This window comes from Ylistrum balloti, unplaced genomic scaffold, assembly GCF_031769215.1.
Source record: "Ylistrum balloti isolate Yb309-2 unplaced genomic scaffold, AGI_CSIRO_Ybal_v1 Utg369866, whole genome shotgun sequence".
In the NCBI taxonomy this organism is placed as follows: Eukaryota; Metazoa; Mollusca; class Bivalvia; order Pectinida; family Pectinidae; genus Ylistrum; species Ylistrum balloti.
In genome coordinates, this window is record NW_026782011.1 from 81,354 (window position 1) to 103,516 (window position 22,163).

Sequence of the window (22,163 nt, forward strand, 5' to 3'; positions counted from 1 at the left end):
AGTCTCAAAACATCAACCAAGACGAAAAAGAAATTAACACCAAAACACACCTAACGAGCAAACCCTTCTAAAACTAACGAGTCAATATGTTCCTCACTCTATTCTTCCACGTATATAGTCAATAAACTCAGTTATGATATATAATCTATCTTATGATTAAAAGATCAGAAACATTTTGGTAAAATATATTAAATGTTATTTTACACTGTATGTGTATGTTCCTCTCCTTTAACATCCCAAAGATACGCACTCATCATTGGCTATGAAGTCGTTTAGCGTTCATGTTAAATGAAGTGAACCGAAACGCCTGATAGGGGTACGATAAATACATCATTGACTTAAAAACAATCTAAATATAGTAACGTGACCTCAATAGAGCAATCTAAACAGAACGATTCTTGAGAGCTACAGCTCTCGTAACATGTATCATCATTGTCATTTCATGTGGAGACACAAGTGGATGATACCTTTCATTACAAATTTTAGATTAGATACACGATGTGAGGTTCTAATAATAGACACACCAGTCAAAAGTACATTTCACAACAAAATAATAATTAGATACGAGATTACATAATGGGGAAGGTCTTTCAATACAAAAATTTGATATGATACAAGGTATGAATACAGTTGTAACGTACAGCCGACAGATCCATCAGTGATGCTAATAGTGTCGGTATATAGGAGCCTTCAAGTATTAGTTAATTTAAAAATTATATCATATCCATATTGCACCTGTGCATAACATGATTCTTAAAATCTTACTATGAAAAGAAATATTGCGCATTCAGTAAGAAATAACTTTTTTTCGAAATTACTTTTTTTTTCATAAAAGAATTGCGCAAAATGAAATGTTGAATTTATACCTAGGATAATAATCTTTTGCATTACAAAATTTCTCATTTTTGTTCTTTTTCAAAAGTAATACATTATATTCAATATAGTTATACAATAATATATAACAATATTGTTTTAGCGATACGCTGTATATAAACCTGTTATTTTACTGTAATTATGCAATGTGTATATAATATATATTTCAATATAGGTGTTCAATATAGATAAACTATACCGTAAAAATACAACAAGGTTTGTATTGTTTAACTGCAGTAATGCACTGTATATAAACCTGTTTTGCTTTTACCGTGCTAATGCAGTATGATATAATACTATATATTGTTTTGATTCGGTATTACAATATATATATTAGGGATGCAGTAGTGATGTAAGGGTTAAGCTGTATATATCGATTTTCCTTAAGCATTACATGATACTGTATATTGTTTTGCTATTACTAGCACATCACTCAGAATCTATACTGTATCTCAGTATCTGCGTCACCTATGATTCGCGTTTGACATTTTATTGGGTATTAGACACATTTACATATATATCTTGTTATTTCTAATACAAGAGTAAACCAAAAACACACAAGTGAATCGTACATTTTAGTACAAAATCAGACATAAAAATTTATAAAAGTTAATATGCATCAATCTATTTTCGTCTATTTAAGACTCGCCAGTGATACATGGGGCTACACTTTTGAAGCGTAGGTGACCACTGAGGTGATCGAATGGAATGTTAAAATATGTAGATAAATGTGTCGTGATATTGACAAGCAATATAACCCGTACATTTACCGTGCATAACAATACGTAGACATCAGGTAATGGGGGAACTTACAATATTACTTATATGAAATTGACATTTTCCGTGCAAGGTATACATTAAAATAGCCTGGTGTAACATTACGTAAACCCAGCTTTGTTGTGCGGCGCTGCTTCGTCGGATAAGCACTTGTTTACAATAAAGCTGATCATTGTTTTCGTATAACAGTATTTCCTATTATTCCACCATACAAGTGTAAATTACATGACGCATGGATTTAAATGAAATGTAAGTAAGAGTTTAAGACGAGAAATATATTTGCATTGATAATATTGATATAATATATCATAAATGAGGAATACAGATTTTTTTTCATGACATTCATCCTGATGTTAGTTTGATTAAAAACAACATCAAAATTACTGTATACATGATACATATTCACACGGTATACATGTAATAGCTGGTTTTTGTAAAGTAACATTCATGGTATTATCCCTGTCTAAGCAAATAAACATCGAACGCACCTGTTCAAGGAGATTCCCTAAATCCGTACCAATTCTAAAAATCAACCGATAATTTTTTTTTTATTTTTTCAATTTTTTATTGTCTTGATTTCGGTAACAGAGCCTAAGAGATTTATACCTTCTCTAATATGTAGTATTAGTACTATTTTCACAGAGAACCCAATTTAATCACACTTTTGTAATAATATCGATGTGCACGCCGAGACGGACGTCAACGGCGAGGCATATTATGTAGTTTCTCTTCCTCTTTCTTTTCGATGTAAGGCAAGGCATCCGGCCTAACATTTCATATAATAAATGAACTCATTAAAGTATATAGCAAATATAGATGAATTAAACGAAATGTTTTAAACAAACTGAATCATCTATAATTAAGCTTATCCACGTTCTTATTCTAGTTTTAAAGAAGATAATGCTTATATTTAGATTTTATTTTATAATCCGTTAAAAGAGTATGCGATTTCAACGAACTGATAATACAACACATGTGTATACTTGTAGCTGTACGAACCGAATTCAAAATGTTCTATAATGTGTCCGTGGAGAACCATAAACTATTAAGTTGACCCAGGCAGATCAGATACAAGCGCCAATATTGCAAGTTACAAGCGTCTGAGAAACTAAGGCAGTGTAAAGCAAGAAGCGTTGAATATTGGCAAAATTTATAGTTTTCCGTGTTATGAAGTATAATTATTCATGAAAAACAGAATATGCTCGAAGCGTTTAATACGTTTATAGGTCTGTCGGCGAGGCACATCTTTTCTATAAACGCTGATAACGATTTTTTGTTCATTCAATTGCATGTTTGCATAATTCAGTGGAAGTGAACCAAATGTTACCGTATATATCCAGGCGAGGTGAGAGCTGGACTAAAATCGACAGCCAGAGTGACGGAGTACATTACATATAGTTTTAGTACGTGTTCTCATGGTATGCTGCTAAGTCGTTTACAAGATATGTTTAAAGAGTATTTTTGTACAACATGAGTAGATAGTGCTTTGTATCAATTTAGAAAGTAATCGGTACAGATTAGTTTTATGCTGTGTAATGTATATAGGTTGCCATGGCAGAATACAGTAGAGAAAGGCTTAAGAAAGCATCGACTATTCAGTGTTTGTTGAAGAGTCTAAAGCGCTTATTTAGAGAGTGAATTGAAGTGTAAACTGTTCATGGGGAAGAGCGCTGCTATGTTGTTTTGTGTGATCTAGGTCTAATTTCGCGGCAGGAATCATCACACTACATATACTGTATACTGGGTTATTTTTCTCCATGTTATTGTCTTCCTTGTACCATTATACACAAATTCGCCTGTGTTCCTTTCGCTGTCGGAAGATTTTATATAGTTGTAATGTAAAAGGGTTATGTAAGTGTCACAATTTTCTGCCGACATTTAATATTCGACCTCCCTGTTCTTGGACGATAGGGGGGAAATCAAACGGGGCGAAAAGTTCACAGAATACGGTATATGGAATATAAGATTATTCGCGAAAATATACATGACCTATATGGAGTCGTCCAGGTCTTATTGACCCATCAATGAACTGTAAACAAGATACATGCATCAACCGGTGTCTCTATGCCATCAATAGGAAGACATTTTCGAAGTTAGATACACACCTATTATGATACGACCCAGATGGATCATGGTGAAACATTTATAAGTCTGCATCATCTCATTTCTAATGCAACAGGAGCCCACACTTCTGTCTCAATTCTAGCCATTCCTTTTATAATTCTAACTTGCATCCGGAAGACAAAGATATTTAACAAAACTCTTTAAATTTCGTTCCAAATATCAAATTCTACGGTTACTCACTATTCGTAAGTAATAGAAAAAACACGAAATTCCTAACATGTCAACAAAGTAGTACTTCAAACTCGGGATGAGCAAAATAAATGAAGCCAAAAATAATGGAACACGGAAAATACCTACATAACGATGCTTGAAAAAGTTTACTGATAATAAGGTAAGATATTTCAAAATGTCTACTACCTCATTCATAACAAAAGCCAAATAAGAAAAATTCAAAGAACAAAAGAATTTCTTTTTACAAGGACATTCTTTCAAAGAGGACACGGGGTATACTATCAGGTGTTCCGGAGGATAAGCGTCTTCTGTTTCATTAACTACACCCGCAATATAATTGTATTACTCCATCTAAGTAATATAACGCTTTCAAATGAGAACAAGATAAACAACAAAGGGATCACCAGGCATATTATTGTTGCTGTGTTCTCTCAACCTTTTTTTACGCAATTGTCTGAGGGTTTTCCTTCATCTGTAAAATCACGGAAATATTGATATTGCGAATAAGACCTAGTCAACTATCGAAACATATTCGACACCAAAGGCTAAAGCAGCAGAAGTGTTACTACCAAAAAAATGAAAATTCACACAAGGGAAAATTAAAATCACCGTATATATACAACTGAATTGAAAACTGCCAGTGCCGTTTGTATTCAAAAAATCGATGAAAAGAACTCTTGCACGGAAACCTTTAATATATATAAAAAGATAAGAATATGTGAGTGCAAGGAGAGTGTAACCGTATTCTACGGGGGTCTTCCCTGAACACCAACTCTGCATATGGCAGCATGTTTACATAGGAGGTCAGTTGTGATGATAGTGAGTTATAGTCTGGTGCAGAATTGTTGTACAGGTAACTTGTACAGGTAAATCAGATAATCAAGTTCTGATAACTGTTCAGAAAACTGTTAATAACTGTAAAATAAAGGGATCAAATATAAAACTGTTCCAATCCCAAGCTGTTCAACGAGAAATGTTTAAAGGCCCAGCACATTTTGGAGAATTATCATATTTCAATCTGCACTTTGAAGCATCGCTTTCTCATTGCCTGATTTATTACTTGACTTTTGTCACATATATAAGTTAATCTTGTACTTTTTTTCAGCGTAGTGTAAAGTGTATTTAATTTGAGAAATATTATTATCTGTGTGGTTTGATACAAGTACAGGATGACTAACGCTCAGATCAACGTTAAGTCCATCACCAACAGAAGAGGCATGCAGAACCTTTCGCATAATGGATTCATCTACAGACAGATTCGAAGCAACGGCACCAGGACATTCTGGAGATGTTCAGCATCCCTCTCGACAGTAGACAACATACGAGCTAACTTTGGAAGAAATCCACACAACCACACCTCAGACCCAGCCAGTGTTGTAGCCAAACAGTTCATGAACCAGATCACCAATAAATGCGTAGAATCTGTCCAACCCATTCCGTCCATCTTTGAGAAGGAGCTCAACCAACTCCGAGGCAACGACTGGGATGACACTTCCAAGGCCGTGGTCTAGCGACTGACAACATTCTACACAGCCAAATCGTCTCTCTACCGTGCTCGCCACAAGCATTTCTCCTCTTTGACGACGGTGAACAGAACAACAGGATGATCGCAATCGCTACATCACATAACCTGACCGAACTTGCAGCATCTGACACATTCTTCTGTGATGTCACATTCTACACCTGTCACCAGATTTACAGCATCCATGTACCGTGACAACGATGACGTAAAACTACTTGTACGCCGAGCTGCAATTCTGCCACTCATCCCCTTAAACCGCACTGAGGACGTCTGGTTACAAACCCTTGATGATGCTGATGATGCCGACATCACACATCCTGTGTTATCATTCAAAGATTACGTCACAGAGCAATAGATAGGGATATCGATCAACCTGGAACCACTTCTCAACAGAGAACCCGGACTATCAACCATCCTGAAGCTTGGCAAGGGAATCTGAAGAAGAAGGTATTACATGTCCTTCGAACATGAATGACATTTGCCGGATTCAGAGAGATGTAGGAGGCACCATTCAACCCCGGAAGAAGAAATACGCCAACATTGACAGACGCCTGGCCACCTTGAAGGACAGTTATCAGACTGGGACGATCAACCTGATGGCCTATGCTGATTCAGCATCCGAGCTTCTCCATCTTGGATAGATTGTTTTGAGGTTTCGAGTAGAGACTTACCTAGTAATTGACTATCAAAGGTTGCAAAAGGAAATAATATCTAGATAAAGTGGATAATGTATTGTCATAGATAAACGAGTCAGTGCTAATTCAGCTTCAATTAGGGGTTAACTGTTTAATTTAACTAGTGGTTTATTTTAGTGCTAAAATGTGCACATTGATTTACTATTACATGTATAAATATGAAAATTAAATTGCTGACATCAGTATGTCAATGTGACTTAATGAATTTTATTTATTAATTACACATAATCGTACATGATAATCATTCAATAATGAATAATGATATTGAATATTGATATTTAATAACTATTTTTAATACATTTATAAGCTACAAATTGTGTTACAATTATGTCAAACAAATAGAAACTTTTTATCTATTTCATTATTGCTATGTAAGTATCCTATTTACAACATAAGTTGACATTCTTAGTTGAAACAGACTATAACATTAGCTTCAAAGGTTCCCTATATAAACCCCTTCCTTTCAAGTTGGCAGAGTTGGTGTTCCGGGAATGAGTCATTCTACGTTACCAGCAATCAACTTATGTATACCCAAATTGTTAAAACAACGATGCCATTAGATATTTGTATGAAGTATTTTTTCATGTTTTGTTTGATAAACATTTTAATGTTGCGCAGTCAAAAACTGTAGTTTGTGACAAGTCGGTCAACACTTGTAACGACCAATGATTTCTTTAAGTCATTCTTTGCTACGTTTTATTGTTGGCGGTGACTATGTTATGATCCTAAGCATCCATTTTGTCGATTGACACTATATTTCATACGCCGTATTATACAATGTATCTTTTCATCTGAATTTCCATAATTTTGATACGTCATTAATTTGAATAATCGTTAAAGGACGAAACAGCTGTTTGATGAATGTTACTTCAATATTCAATATGTATATATTTTATGGTACTAATTTTCAACCGTATGCCCTTTTTACATACCTTACAGATATTTAATGCGACCTTGATGAAAGACGAGATGACAATAAAACTTGAAAGTATTTGTAATTGACAAATGAACACTTATCCGTTAAAATAAGAGATACAATAAAACGGGAGACGTTTTATTGTTTAAACATGTCGAAATGAGCAACCATTGACGAAAAACAACAGCGGGCGAACGGTCAAGGTCAATGTTTCTTTCTGCCACGAGTTAATGAGGTCTTCACACACTTTAAAATTAGTTTGCTACCGCAGTTGACCTAAATGGTAACCGACATGTGTTAGGCTTTACTAATCAGATGTGTTTATAATTTCATCATTTTTCTATGTCTGTACTGGACACAACGAATTTTCACGTTCCAATATATACATTCATTTGTATGTAAGGCAATGATGTTTGTATAATGTAAAATTTATTCAACGTATGTAACTCTGATACATGTATTATCTTTGATACATTATAACAGGTGTCTTATAGATTTTTAACACTTCGATGAATCACTGTCAACACTATAGGTAGCTGTCTGAAATTCCATTTATTTACGATACCCGTCATCAGATAGGTTAGGGTTTGGTAAAACACTACAAATGCATCAAAGGTTGTTCAAAAAGCACACAAATGAATAACACCTTTTGATATAGATTTAGATTTTCAAACAGTAGAGCCAAACAATAATTAAACTTCATCACACAGCTGTTTCGTCCTTCTAAGACTCGTTAGAGCTGCCGAGGGACTTAATTTGGAAACCTTGAAGGCGACCGAAAAAGTTCAAAGCGACTGACAGAAAAGGCAAACTCCAGATTCTAAAAATGTTAAGATCACATTCATCGAATTAGCTTGAAAAAAACTTTAAAATGACGAATAAGTAGCATACATCATATCTGGTGAAGACACAGTAATATATAGGTAAGTATATCGAAACTACTTCAAAGCTAATATTAAATAAATAACCATTTTATATATCTGAATATGTTAATGAGCTATTTGAAGAATGATTATAAACCAATTACCCAGATCTGTTGAGACTTATTATGTTATCATATGGCATCATTATCACTGTTTACCAAGATTCTTCGTTATGTTGTTTGCTACTCTGTCAATATATATTACCATGTAATAGATTTTTAATTTTATAACAATTGATTATAGTAACTTGATTATGTGGTCACATTCTGTGCGTGTTGTTCATGGATAGACTGGATGATCGGAATTAATCTCAACCACGATAAAGTACAACAAATAAGATACCGACATGTGGCCATTCACACTTCAGTATCACAATTTCTCATCAAATTCTACGGTGATGTATTCTATACAACGGTTAAGAATTCTGATAAAATGCGAAAATTAGAAAAGTAGAATTTCAAAAAGAATATCACAACAATGTTCCTCCGAATGGACAGTCGTTGCCATCGTTCTCAAATCCCTAGATTTGATTAAACGCAGTAGACATATGTTTAGAATACTACCGACAGTAATGCATATCGATCTGGCGAACTGATATGAATGGTATTATTACAATGACGTGATAATGCAAATTACCTTTCTGTTCATATTAAAACTGGCGCTGATTTCTCTGTCACTCCTCCCTGTCCATAAACCGATGCCAAAAGCCAATTTCCTTACTGTCAACTAAATGTTTATGTTGAGAATTATCCGAAGACACATTTCATGATCACAAAAGTAGAGATGTTAAGCCCATGGTGTCTTAACATGAATAGTCCCGTTATTGTATCTTTGATAAGTTATATATTTATATGAGCTACCTCTTTTATACAATTCTACTTCCTTTTCGTGTTCAGAATTGAAATATATCTTATATCCTACCTTGTTAGATTTTACATACGATTGAACTATGATATGATCTTGATAACTTAAGAAAACCTTGTAGGTCATTTAAATCGATATCAATACAAAGTATTGTCAGCTTGTCAGGGTATCAGAAAAAACACTGTAAATGGAAATTACAACACTCGTCCAAAGATAAAAAAGAAAGTTTATACCTCACGCTGGAAATTTGATACCCTATATCTTCTCATAGACTCGGCGGTCATCCTGCCAAAGTTCCTAGATAAATATATATCTTTCAGGCTATAACAGAATTAAAGGAAAACTACCGTGGTAAGCAAACCACGCGTTCAGATCAGTGGTAGATTTATACAGATTCAAGGTCGCACTCACTATATATGTCGGTATTACAGGGACACATGGACATTCTTCTATTTAAATTACCTGGTAACAACATAAGTGCCAAAAGACCCCCGCATTGCCGCTGTCACCTTTTACACCGCTGACACACCTGAGAGAGTTTTACCTTTGGTTAACCAGGAGGTGGCGTAATTGCGATTCTAAAAATAAACACCGAACAATGCTTTTAAGCCTTTTAAAAGGGAAGTTCCCGTGCTGCATTTTTATGCTTGTGTTCATTCACATTAAACTGAATAAGTCTTTCTATGGCTTTTAAAATGGTGGTTACTTAAAATTAATGAAAAAGGAAATCTGTATTTTTTAAAAATAAAATCAAAATGGGTTAGATTTTCAAAACCAATTTCATTTGCTCGAGATTCTAAACTGTAAATAGACTAATGAAGTGACCTCGACTTCATTATTCTGGATTTGTTTACATGTATGTTGACAAACAAATTAAGTGATGAGACATAAATCATATAATCAACCTGTTTCTTACATGGATATCAATCTGATTACAGATTTTTTTTTAAACATAAGTTGCGCTGTTTTATTACTTTCTAGGTTTAGAGTAACAAATGTATTTGCCGTTCTTTTGAAATAATCAAATCCTTGAAAATATCAATTTTATCACATTATTGAGCTAGTGCCCCTCCCCTTCTTCATTTGGATACTTCTTTGATCAATATTGGTTTCCCCTCAGTCGCCTCCTACGTTTCAAAGTTTAGCCACTTAGTGCAACTGACGCGTCCTATAGATCTGCATATCTATTTTACTCAATTTTGGTTTCCCCCAGTATCCTGGTAGGTTGTAATTGTAGCTCCTTAGCATTACTGACGAGTCCTAGAAGGACGAAACAGCTGTATGATGTAGCATCACTGATGCGTCCTAGAAGGACGAAACAGCTGTATAATGTAGCATCACTGAAGAAATCTAGAAGGACGAAACATTTGTATGATGTAACATCACTGACGAGTCCTAGAAGGACGAAACAGCTGTATGATGTAGCATCAATGACGCGTCCTAGAAGGACGAAACATCTGTATGATGTAGCATCACTGACGCGTCCTAGAAGGACGAAACAGCTGTATAATTTAACATCACTGACCAGTCGTAGAATGACGAAACATCTGTATAATGTAACATCACTGACGAGCCCTAGACGGACGAAACAGCTGTATGATGTAGCATCACTGACCAGTCCTAGAAGGACGAAACAACTGTATGATGAAGCATCACTGACGCGTCCTAGAAGGACGAAACAGCTGTGTGATGTAGCATCACTGACCAGTCCTAAAGAACGAAACATCTGTATGATGCAGCATCACTGACGCGTCCTAGAAGAACGAAACAGCTGTATAATGTAACATCACTGACGCGTCCTAGAAGGACGAAACAGCTGTATGATGTAGCATCACTGACGCGTCCTAGAAGGACGAAACATCTGTATGATGTAGCATCACTGACGCGTCCTAGAAGGACGAAACAGCTGTATGATGTAGCATCACTGGCGCGTCCTAGAAGGACGAAACAGCTGTATGATGTAACATCACTGACGAGCCCTAGACGGACGAAACAGCTGTATGATGTAGCATCACTGACCAGTCCTAAAAGGACGAAACATCTGTATGATGAAGCATTACTGACGCGTCCTAGAAGGACGAAACATCTGTATGATGTAGCATCACTGACGCGTCCTAGAAGGACGAAACAGCTGTATGATGTAGCATCACTGACGCGTCCTAAAAGGACGAAACATCTGTATGATGTAGCATCACTGACGCGTCCTAGAAGGACGAAACAGCTGTATGATGTAGCATCACTGACGCGTCCTAGAAGGACGAATCAGCTGTATGATGTAGCATCACTGACGAGTCCTAAAAGAACGAAACATCTGTATGATGCAGCATCACTGACGCGTCCTAGAAGGACGAAACAGCTGTATAATGTAGCATCACTGACGCGTCCTAGAAGGACGAAACAGCTGTATGATGTAGCATCACTGACGCGTCCTAGAAGGACGAAACATCTGTATGATGTAGCATCACTGACGCGTCCTAGAAGGACGAAACAGCTGTATGATGTAGCATCACTGGCGCGTCCTAGAAGGACGAAACAGCTGTATGATGTAACATCACTGACGAGCCCTAGACGGACGAAACAGCTGTATGATGTAGCATCACTGACCAGTCCTAAAAGGACGAAACATCTGTATGATGAAGCATCACTGACGCGTCCTAGAAGGACGAAACATCTGTATGATGTAGCATCACTGACGCGTCCTAGAAGGACGAAACAGCTGTATGATGTAGCATCACATAAAAGGACGAAGCATCTGTATGATGTAGCATCACTGACGCGTCCTAGAAGGACGAAACAGCTGTATGATGTAGCATCACTGACGCGTCCTAGAAGGACGAAACATCTGTATGATGTAGCATCACTGACGCGTCCTAGAAGGACGAAACAGCTGTATGATGTAGCATCACTGACGCGTCCTAGAAGGACGAAACAGCTGTATGATGTAGCATCACTGACGCGTCCTAAAAGGACGAAACATCTGTATGATGTAGCATCACTGACGCGTCCTAGAAGGACGAAACAGCTGTATGATGTAGCATCACTGACGCGTCCTAGAAGGACGAAACATCTGTATGATGTAGCATCACTGACGCGTCCTAGAAGGACGAAACAGCTGTATGATGTAACATCACTGACGAGCCCTAGACGGACGAAACAGCTGTATGATGTAGCATCACTGACGCGTCCTAGAAGGACGAAACAGCTGTATAATGTAGCATCACTGACGAGTCCTAGAATGACGAAACAGCTGTATGATGTAACATCACTGACAAGTCCTAGAAGGACGAAACAGCTGTATAATGTAGCATCACTGACCTGTCCTAATATTTGTAGTTAATTCATTATTTGGTACTACTGTATCTAATTTTAAATTGTGTTTAAAGGTACTATTGACTTTTGTGTGTTTTGTACAATTTTTAAGATAGCAGTTTGTAGTCCCGAGCTTCGTACATGTACATGATGTCATTCTAAAATTATCATTTATGTGGAATTTACGAACTGTACTGGATTATAGGACAAGTGAACATTCATTTTTGCTCAGTAGCCGACGTAGGTTTTAATGTTAGGCCCTAAGCATCATTGATAAGTCCTAAAAGGACTAACAGCTGTATCATGTAGCATTACTGACAAATCCTAGAAGGACGAAACAGCTGTATGATGTAGCATCACTGAAAGGACCAAACACGAGCATCACTGACCTAAAAGGACCAAACAGCTGTATGATGTAGCATCAAGGACTAACAGCTGTATCATGTAGCATCACTGACGAGTCCTAGAAGTACCAAACATCTGTATGAGGTAACATCATTAAACACTAAATATTTGTATGATACATTTTAATTCAGTGTTCGACTCTAATATATCTTATTCTAAATTTGTATTGAAATGTGAAATTTATCTCTCCGTGTTTTGTGCATTCATTCTAAATTGATATTTTAATTGGTATTTTGTAGAAATGTATTTATCTATCATTACTGTTATTGTTTCGATACGATTGCCACTTCAAAATATTATAATAACATGATAGAAACCAGGTATAAAACAGATTTGTATACATTTCTATGCGTAATGAGTAGTAGTAAACTAAAAAAAAGATTGAAATTCAGCATAATCATTTAAATATGAAGACAAGCAAAACATATCCATGCATGTAACCAAACTAACGTTACATGGTTTTAAAAATTTTGTATCAAATGTGCTTTTTGATCTTATAGTATCAAACGAAATAGACTGGTCTTAGAAATACAGGTTCTCCTGTAATGGGTATGACTTATTGATGAACAAACAAACATCAAAGTTGACGTAGAAAAATAATATCCAGAGATGAGAAATACTGCCCAACAACAACAGATAAATCACTTTAAGTAAAAACAAATAATATGAAATACCAGCACATGAACCGAATCATAATCCAATCTCAATTCAAATAAAATTAAGGCAAAAAGTGTCAAAAAAGAATATCTAAACGGAGATTACTGCCAAATTACATGGAAAATAAGACCTGGCGTTCCGGAGGAGTAGGCATCTTCTTCATTGACTATATCCGCCATATTAATCTTAGTTCGTCGTGCTACTTTCCCAAATGAGAACAAGGTAACAAATCAACGAAACAAAGCATGCATACAAACGAGCATCCAAGCCCACCTTCCAATTCATTCTTTCTAAACGCAATATTCAAACCCTAATACTTAAGCCCCTTCCACGATCTAGTCTGTAATTAGTGTATAATGATATTCAAGTCATTGTGTTATCAAGATTCCATTTAATTATTGGCAGTATCTTATACTATCAGCGTTTGACATTAATACATTATCATTAAAATATTTCTTTTTTAAAGAAACGGTAATAGTAATTTTCTTTTAGGAAACTCTGTCGTGACCCGCCACTGCTCATAAAGTGTTAGTGCGATTGACTGAGAATTATAAAGCATGTGTTATGGTAAGTACGGCGTCTAAAATAGACTATGATATCCACTGCACTTTCTAGGCTAGTTACTGAGTAGTTCGTAATATTTGTATTGATTTAAGTACCGCAAATTAAGAACACAACGCAAACATTTCGGCTCATGCATTATCTCTCTTATCTCATATTTTGATTTTATATAAGATAAATCGATACCTGTCAATGTGTATTTACTTGGATTTTTTAACGTGGTTTGCTGTGGAGAATATAATCCGCCGGAATGACTTGCAAACTTTTACAAAATATTAGCACTTAACAGAAGAGTTTCCCGAAGAATCCCTTAAATGTCTTTGTGTTATAAGCTTTCTGTATTATTATTTAAAAGTTAAATATTGCCATTTCATATTGCATAATCATTTTTTTATTTTTAGAACTATTTTCATAAGTACATGTATTACCTTCATGTGTGACACTTACCCTCGACTTCTTAACAAACACGACAACACTATCCTGAACACACAAAAAATATTCTATAAGCGTAAAGTACACACAATGCATTATTCAAATTAGTTCTTTGACGTCAATGCTAATTTTAGTCTAATCTTCTGATAATTTCAATACACATTTACGACAACTTTGTCCACTTGACACGCTATGGCCTGTACATGTATTATCACAAAAGCGTTATAAATATTTATAGCAAACACAAGTTGAACGGATTCTCACACCGGTGCAGGATTTCTATTTAAGAACGTAACAACACCACTAACGAGTCCTAGAAGAACGAGACAGCTGTATGATGATGCAGTTCAATTCAGGATTAGGTTCTATCTAATTCTTTATTTTTTTCTTTAGATTGATCAATATAAATATCTTTCTTTTGTTCATATGTTCCCCGTAATTCATCGATTTTAAACATTTTGGTATTTCAGTATAACATCGTGCAAGAGGTTGTATTATTAAAGCAACAAATTATCTTAGAAAACGCTAATGTAGTCGAACATGTGCCCTCATACTTGTTTTACGTCCATGCGCGGGAACGAACAAGTGCAGCCTTAGAGAAAACGTGAACAAAGCCGAGGATACAGCACAATTTCTGAACATGTGCTTGTTAAATACGCCTTAAAGGCGAATATGAAAAAAGCTGATATTGCATTCCTAAAATATATACAAACATTATTCTTGATTACATTTTCTCGCAAACTTCAACAACATATCAAGGATGGCAAACGAAAGTGTATCGAATTTACATGTTAAAGTCGCTGAGTACTACTACGACTATGAACGGGTGGGTTATTTGTAGGAAATATCTATACTTGAACAAAACATGCAAACGATGGCTTCTTCAACAGTCTGAGCTGATTAAGTCTGACAAAGTTCTAACGACAAACAATGCATTGCTGGGGAATAAACAACACGATACCTTAAAGAACGGCTATTGTGTTAAAGGACGCAATATTCAAATGTCTCAAATTCAATTAACATCAGCATAATACAAGATAAATATGACATTTAGCGATCATTGGCGTCTATTCATCTACAACGGAACTGGAAGACCCATTACCATACGGTAGATCATGTATCAATTTAGAATTTATGTAATTCATGATACTTAGTATACATACACAGATCAACAGCCTATATACTGAATATTGTCACGTTGTAAAAATCCATTATCATCACCTTCAGCAAACACACTAAAAACAGTAGCCAGAGTATGTGATGTTTCATACTGTATCACGTGATTCCTGCTGCTATTGCAAAAATGAGTTATTTATTTCCATATATTATTCTATTATTATCTAATGACGCGATATCCGAACTTAAATTTGCCTAAAATGATAAAACAATTACATTTGTGGCTCACGCGACGGATTTGTATTCGTATTTGTATTGTTTCCTGTGCAGGAGTGTCGATGCGCCGAACACATTTAAAACTATTACAAACGTTTGACATAACCATCGCTTTGTAATAAAAAAAACCCCTAAAATATCTTTTAATGTTCGAAATATACACTTAGAAATACATGTATGATGCTTGGTACATTTATCAGTGAGCTGGTCTACTTAACATGCGTAATGTTACAGTCCTGTGATAAATATAAATCGAGATGACAGTTAATATACTTCTGTAGAGTTTCAAACTTTTATCTAAATGTAAACAAACACCGCGTGGATAGACTGTGGCATCTGATCAGCAAATACTTAGTATACAGTTTTTAATATCGAATAACAACAGTGCACATGTGTGTATGTGTGTTTCGTTGTAAATATGGCCAGTACTTACCTTTCACAGCGATTCTGCTGCCATCTCATCAAGTGCGCACGTCTCTAATGCACGATGCACACGTTTCAAAACACTTGCAGACGACACTTTACATTTAATCCGTCGTCCTTCGCATTACTCTCAAAGTCGGGTGTGAATGTCTTGAAAGATGATTGGAGTAGGACATTGTGTCTACGTAAGCCATGTTACACCTGAGTGATTTTTGAGTCCCGCATATATATGCTGTTCAGGTATATTTTAACTAACGTGTACCAACTACGAAAACTTTCTATAATTAACAAACTTCAGCAAAATTTACCTACGAAGCGAATGTTTATTTCAGCTTCGAAAGTGAATGTGAAAGTCCGTAAGGTGATTCAAGGCAGATTTTGGAAATACTAGTAACAATAGAACCTTTGTTGTTTTTAAATACAATAAGGTTTATATTTCATTTCCATTTTCTTTTAGAGACAGAAATATTGATTAATACGTCAAAATATCAACTTCTATACTGCATACATATCATACACTGAATACAAATATCAAATTCAGAACACATCTATTTTCATTAAAATTAAAATATTGGATAGAGGTAAGTGAAACAACAAAACAGTGTCACAACGTTAATACATTAATTCAATTAAAAGGGAAAATGACTCAAGGAATTCATGTTCTGGAGATGGGAATATTCTGGAGATAGGAATATCACAAAATATTCTGGAGATGGGAATATCACAAAATATTCTGGAGATGGGAATATTCTGGAGATAGGAATATTACAAAATATTCTGGAGATAGGAATATCACAAAATATTCTGGAGATGGGAATATTCTGGAGATAGGAATATTCTGGAGATAGGAATATCACAAAATATTCTGGAGATAGGAATATCACAAAATATTCTGGAGATAGGAATATCACAAAATATTCTGGAAATGGGAATATTCTGGAGATAGGAATATTCTGGAGATAGGAATATCACAAAATATTCTGGAAATGGGAATATTCTGGAGATAGGAATATTCTGGAGATAGGAATATCAAAATATATTCTGGAAATGGGTATATTCTGGAGATATGAATATTCTGGAGATAGGAATATCACAAAATATTCTGGAGATAGGAATATCACAAAATATTCTGGAGATAGGAATATCACAAAATATTCTGGAGATAGGAATATCACAAAATATTCTGGAGATAGGAATATCACAAAATATTCTGGAGATGGGAATATCACAAAATATTCTGGAGATGGGAATATTCTGGAGATAGGAATATCACAAAATATTCTGGAGATGGGAATATCACAAAATATTCTGGAGATGGGAATATTCTGGAGATAGGAATATCACAAAATATTCTGGAGATGGGAATATTCTGGAGATAAAAATATTCTGGAGATAGGAATATCACAAAATATTCTGGAGATGGGAATATTCTGGAGATAAAAATATTCTGGAGATAGGAATATCACAAAATATTCTGGAGATGGGAATATTCTGGAGATAAAAATATTCTGGAGATAGGAATATTCTGGAGATTGGAGATAGGAATATTCTGGAGATAGGAATATCACAAAATATTCTGGAGATGGGAATATTCTGGAGATAGGAATATTCTGGGAGATAGGAATATTCTGGAGATAGGAATATTCTGGAGATGGGAATATTCTGTAGATTTTCCGGAGGTAGGGATATTCTGAGATATTCTGAAGATTGGAATAATCTGGAGAGATGTCAAGACAAGCTAGAAAATTTAAATCATCGCAAATGTAAGTATGAAATAGTGGAAACCGAGGTGACACTTCCAAGACAGACTTTAAAGAAAAAAGAGAGAAATAGTCAATCATAGTTACTTGATCACGTTTCATGTACACATCTCGAAAATGCATTAATATTTGTGGGACAAGGAAACTTTAAAATTTGAAACTATTCATAACTTACACACCTTTCATTCGTCTATTTTGTTAACAGGTAAGTGTTTATAGATAATTTAATAAAACAACGATACCAATATTGTTTTAAATGACGCAATGTACCAGTATTTTACGATGTAAAGAAAGACGATATCATGTACACTGACGAAATAACAAAGCTTTTGGTGCCAAAATGAAACATTTACATTTACTTACCATTTGTGAATCAATAATAAGGAGTACTTCATTCTCTCTCCCGGTCACCTCAGAGAATTTAAACATTTTATATGTAATGATATCACTTCATTATCGTTTCTCTGTGTGTATCTCTTTCTTCATTATATTTCTAAATACTTGGTGTCATAATATATACTCAAATGTGTCTTCATTTGTAACTTTCCAATTTGGAGGAATAAAGAAATGAATGAATGAATGTAATCGATCTTGGCCCTTTGACCAGTTTCATATGAGTTCATCGACACATTTTCACCAACCCGAATTCGCTGACAATCGACAGCGTGTGCTGTTCCCTCAGAACTTTTTACAATTATCAAAACATTATCTTCGCACTAACATCAAAATGTAATACTGAAAATAGTAAATTTTCCGTTCGGAATAACAATCCAATTAAATAAGCATGACCTTTTTCCGATATGTTATACATTTTCGAAAATAACTGCCCCCATCAACGACAAAATTAACCAATATTGCTATGGGTTTGCTGGTTGACAGCTTTCTGTGAGAAGGTGTAAGACTTTTATATGATTTTCATCAAATACCTCCTTTGAGACGACCTTGAAATGTCCTACTCTTCATTTCTGAAACAAACATTCTCTAAACTCAACTATATTTTATTTTTAACTCTACGCTATGTCGCTCTTAACTCTACTTCGTGCCATCCTTAACTCTACATCATGTCATTCTTATATCTACACCATGTCATCCTTAACTCTACATCATGTCATTCTTAACTCTACACCATGTCATCCTTAACTCTACACCATGTCATTCTTAACTCTACACCATGTCATTCTTATATCTACACCGTGTCATCCTTAACTCTACACCATGTCATTCTTAACTCTACACCATGTCATTCTTATATCTACACCATGTCATTCATCATGTCATTCTTATATCTACACCATGCCATTCTTAACTCTACACCATGTCATTCTTATATCTACACCATGTCATCCTTAACTCTACACCATGTCATTCTTATATCTACACCATGTCATCCTTAACTCTACACCATGTCATTCTTATATCTACACCATGCCATCCTTAACTCTACACCATGTCATCCTTAACTCTACACCATGCCATTCTTAACTCTACACCATGTCATCCTTAACTCTACATCATGTCATTCTTAACTCTACACCATGTCATTCTTATATCTACACCATGTCATTCTTATATCTACACCATGTCATTCTTATATCTACACCATGTCATCCTTAACTCTACATCATGTCATTCTTAACTCTACACCATGTCATTCTTATATCTACACCATGTCATCCTTAACTCTACACCATGTCATTCTTATATCTACACCCTACACTCATGTCATTCTTAACTCTACACCATGTAACTCTACACCATGTCTTACGATTCTTAATCTTAACCATGTACATCATGTCATTCTTATATCTACACCATGTCATTCTTATATCTACATCTTAACTCTACACCATGTCACTTAATCTACACCATGTCATCCTTAACTTCATCTCATGTCAATACTAATACATGTCATTCTTATATCTACACCATGTCATCATTAAACACCATGTCATTCTTATCTACACCATGTCATATGATCTACACCATGTCATTCATTATAACTACACATGTCTACACCATGTCATTCTTATATCATGTACACCATGCCATCCTTAACTACACATGTACACCATGTCATTCGTAAAGGATATATCTACACCATGTCATCCTTAACTCTACATCATGTCATTCTTAACTCTACACCATGTCATTTTAAAGCCTATCCCATGGCATTCTTAACTCTACACCATGTCATCCTTAACTCTACACCATGTCATTCTACGTACATCATGTCATCCTTAACTCTACATCATGTATAATCTGACACACCATGTCATTCTTAACAACAGGTCTGACACAGTGACACCATAAAGGATGACATCCTTTTCACACCATGTCATTCTTACACATCTACACCATGTCATTCTTACATCTAACCATGACATCCACTCTAAAGGTCATCTTAACCATAACAGTGACACACCATGACATTTATTCTAACATGTATGTCATCAGTGACACCATGTCAGGATCTTAACATTTAACACCATGTCATTCACCTACACATAGCAAGGATAACATTTAACACAGGTATGAACAGTGACACTTAACTCGTAAACCATGACATTATATCTACACCAAACGTAAAATGCATTTAACAACAGGTACTCTAACAGTGACACAACGTAAAAGGAACAGTGACACCATGTAAAGGATGACATTTAACAACAGGACATTTAACAACAGGTATAAACAGTGACACAACGTAAAGGATGACATTTAACAACAGGTATGAACAGTGACACAACGTAAAGGATTGCATTAAACAACAGGTATGAACAGTGACACCATGTAAAGGATGACATTTAACAACAGGTATGAACAGTGACACCATGTAAAGGATGACATTTAACAACAGGTATGAACAGTGACACAACGTAAAGGATTGCATTTAACAACAGGTATGAACAGTGACACAACGTAAAGGATGACATTTAACAACAGGTATGAACAGTGACACCATGTAAAGGATGACATTTAACAACAGGTATGAACAGTGACACACAATGTAAAGGATGCATTTAACAACAGGTATGAACAGTGACATCATGTAAAGGATGACATTTAACAACAGGTACTAACAGTGAACAGTGACACAATGTAAAGGATGACATTTAACAACAGGTATGAACAGTGACACAACGTAAAGGATGACATTTAACAACAGGTATGAACAGTGACACCATGTAAAGGATGACATTTAACAACAGGTATGAACAGTGACACACCGTAAAGGATGACATTTAACAACAGGTATGAACAGTGACACAACGTAAAGGATGACATTTAACAACAGGTATGAACAGTGACACAATGTAAAGGATGACATTTAACAACAGGTATGAACAGTGACACAACGTACAGGATGACATTTAGCAACAGGTATGAACAGTGACACAACGTAAAGGATTGCATTTAACAACAGGTATGAACAGTGACACAACGTAAAGGATGACATTTAACAACAGGTATGAACAGTGACACAGGTATGAACAGTGACACACCGTAAAGGATGACATTTAACAACAGGTATGAACAGTGACACAACGTAAAGGATTGCATTTAACAACAGGTATGAACAGTGACACAACGTAAAGGATGACATTTAACAACAGGTATGAACAGTGACACAACGTAAAGGATGACATTTAACAACAGGTACTAACAGTGACACACCGTAAAGGATGACATTTAACAACAGGTACGATCAGTGACACAACGTAAAGGATTGCATTTAACAACAGGTATGAACAGTGACACAACGTAAAGGATGACATTTAACAACAGGTATGAACAGTGACACAACGTAAAGGATGACATTTAACAACAGGTATGAACAGTGACACAACGTTAAGGATGACATTTAACAACAGGTATGAACAGTGACACAACGTAAAGGATGACATTTAACAACAGGTATGAACAGTGACACACCGTAAAGGATGACATTTAACAACAGGTATGAACAGTGACGTAAAGGATGACATTTAACAACAGGTATGAACAGTGACACAACGTGAAGGATGACATTTAACAACAGGTATGAACAGTGACACAACGTAAAGGATTGCATTTAACAACAGGTATGAACAGTGACACAACGTAAAGGATGACATTTAACAACAGGTATGAACAGTGACACCCACGAAAAGGATGACATTTAACAACAGGTATGAACAGTGACACCATGTAAAGGATGACATTTAACAACAGGTATGAACAGTGACACCATGTAAAGGATGACATTTAACAACAGGTATGAACAGTGACACAGCGTAAAGGATCACATTTAACAATAGGTACTAACAGTGACACACCGTAAATGATGACATTTAACAACAGGTACGATCAGTGACACAA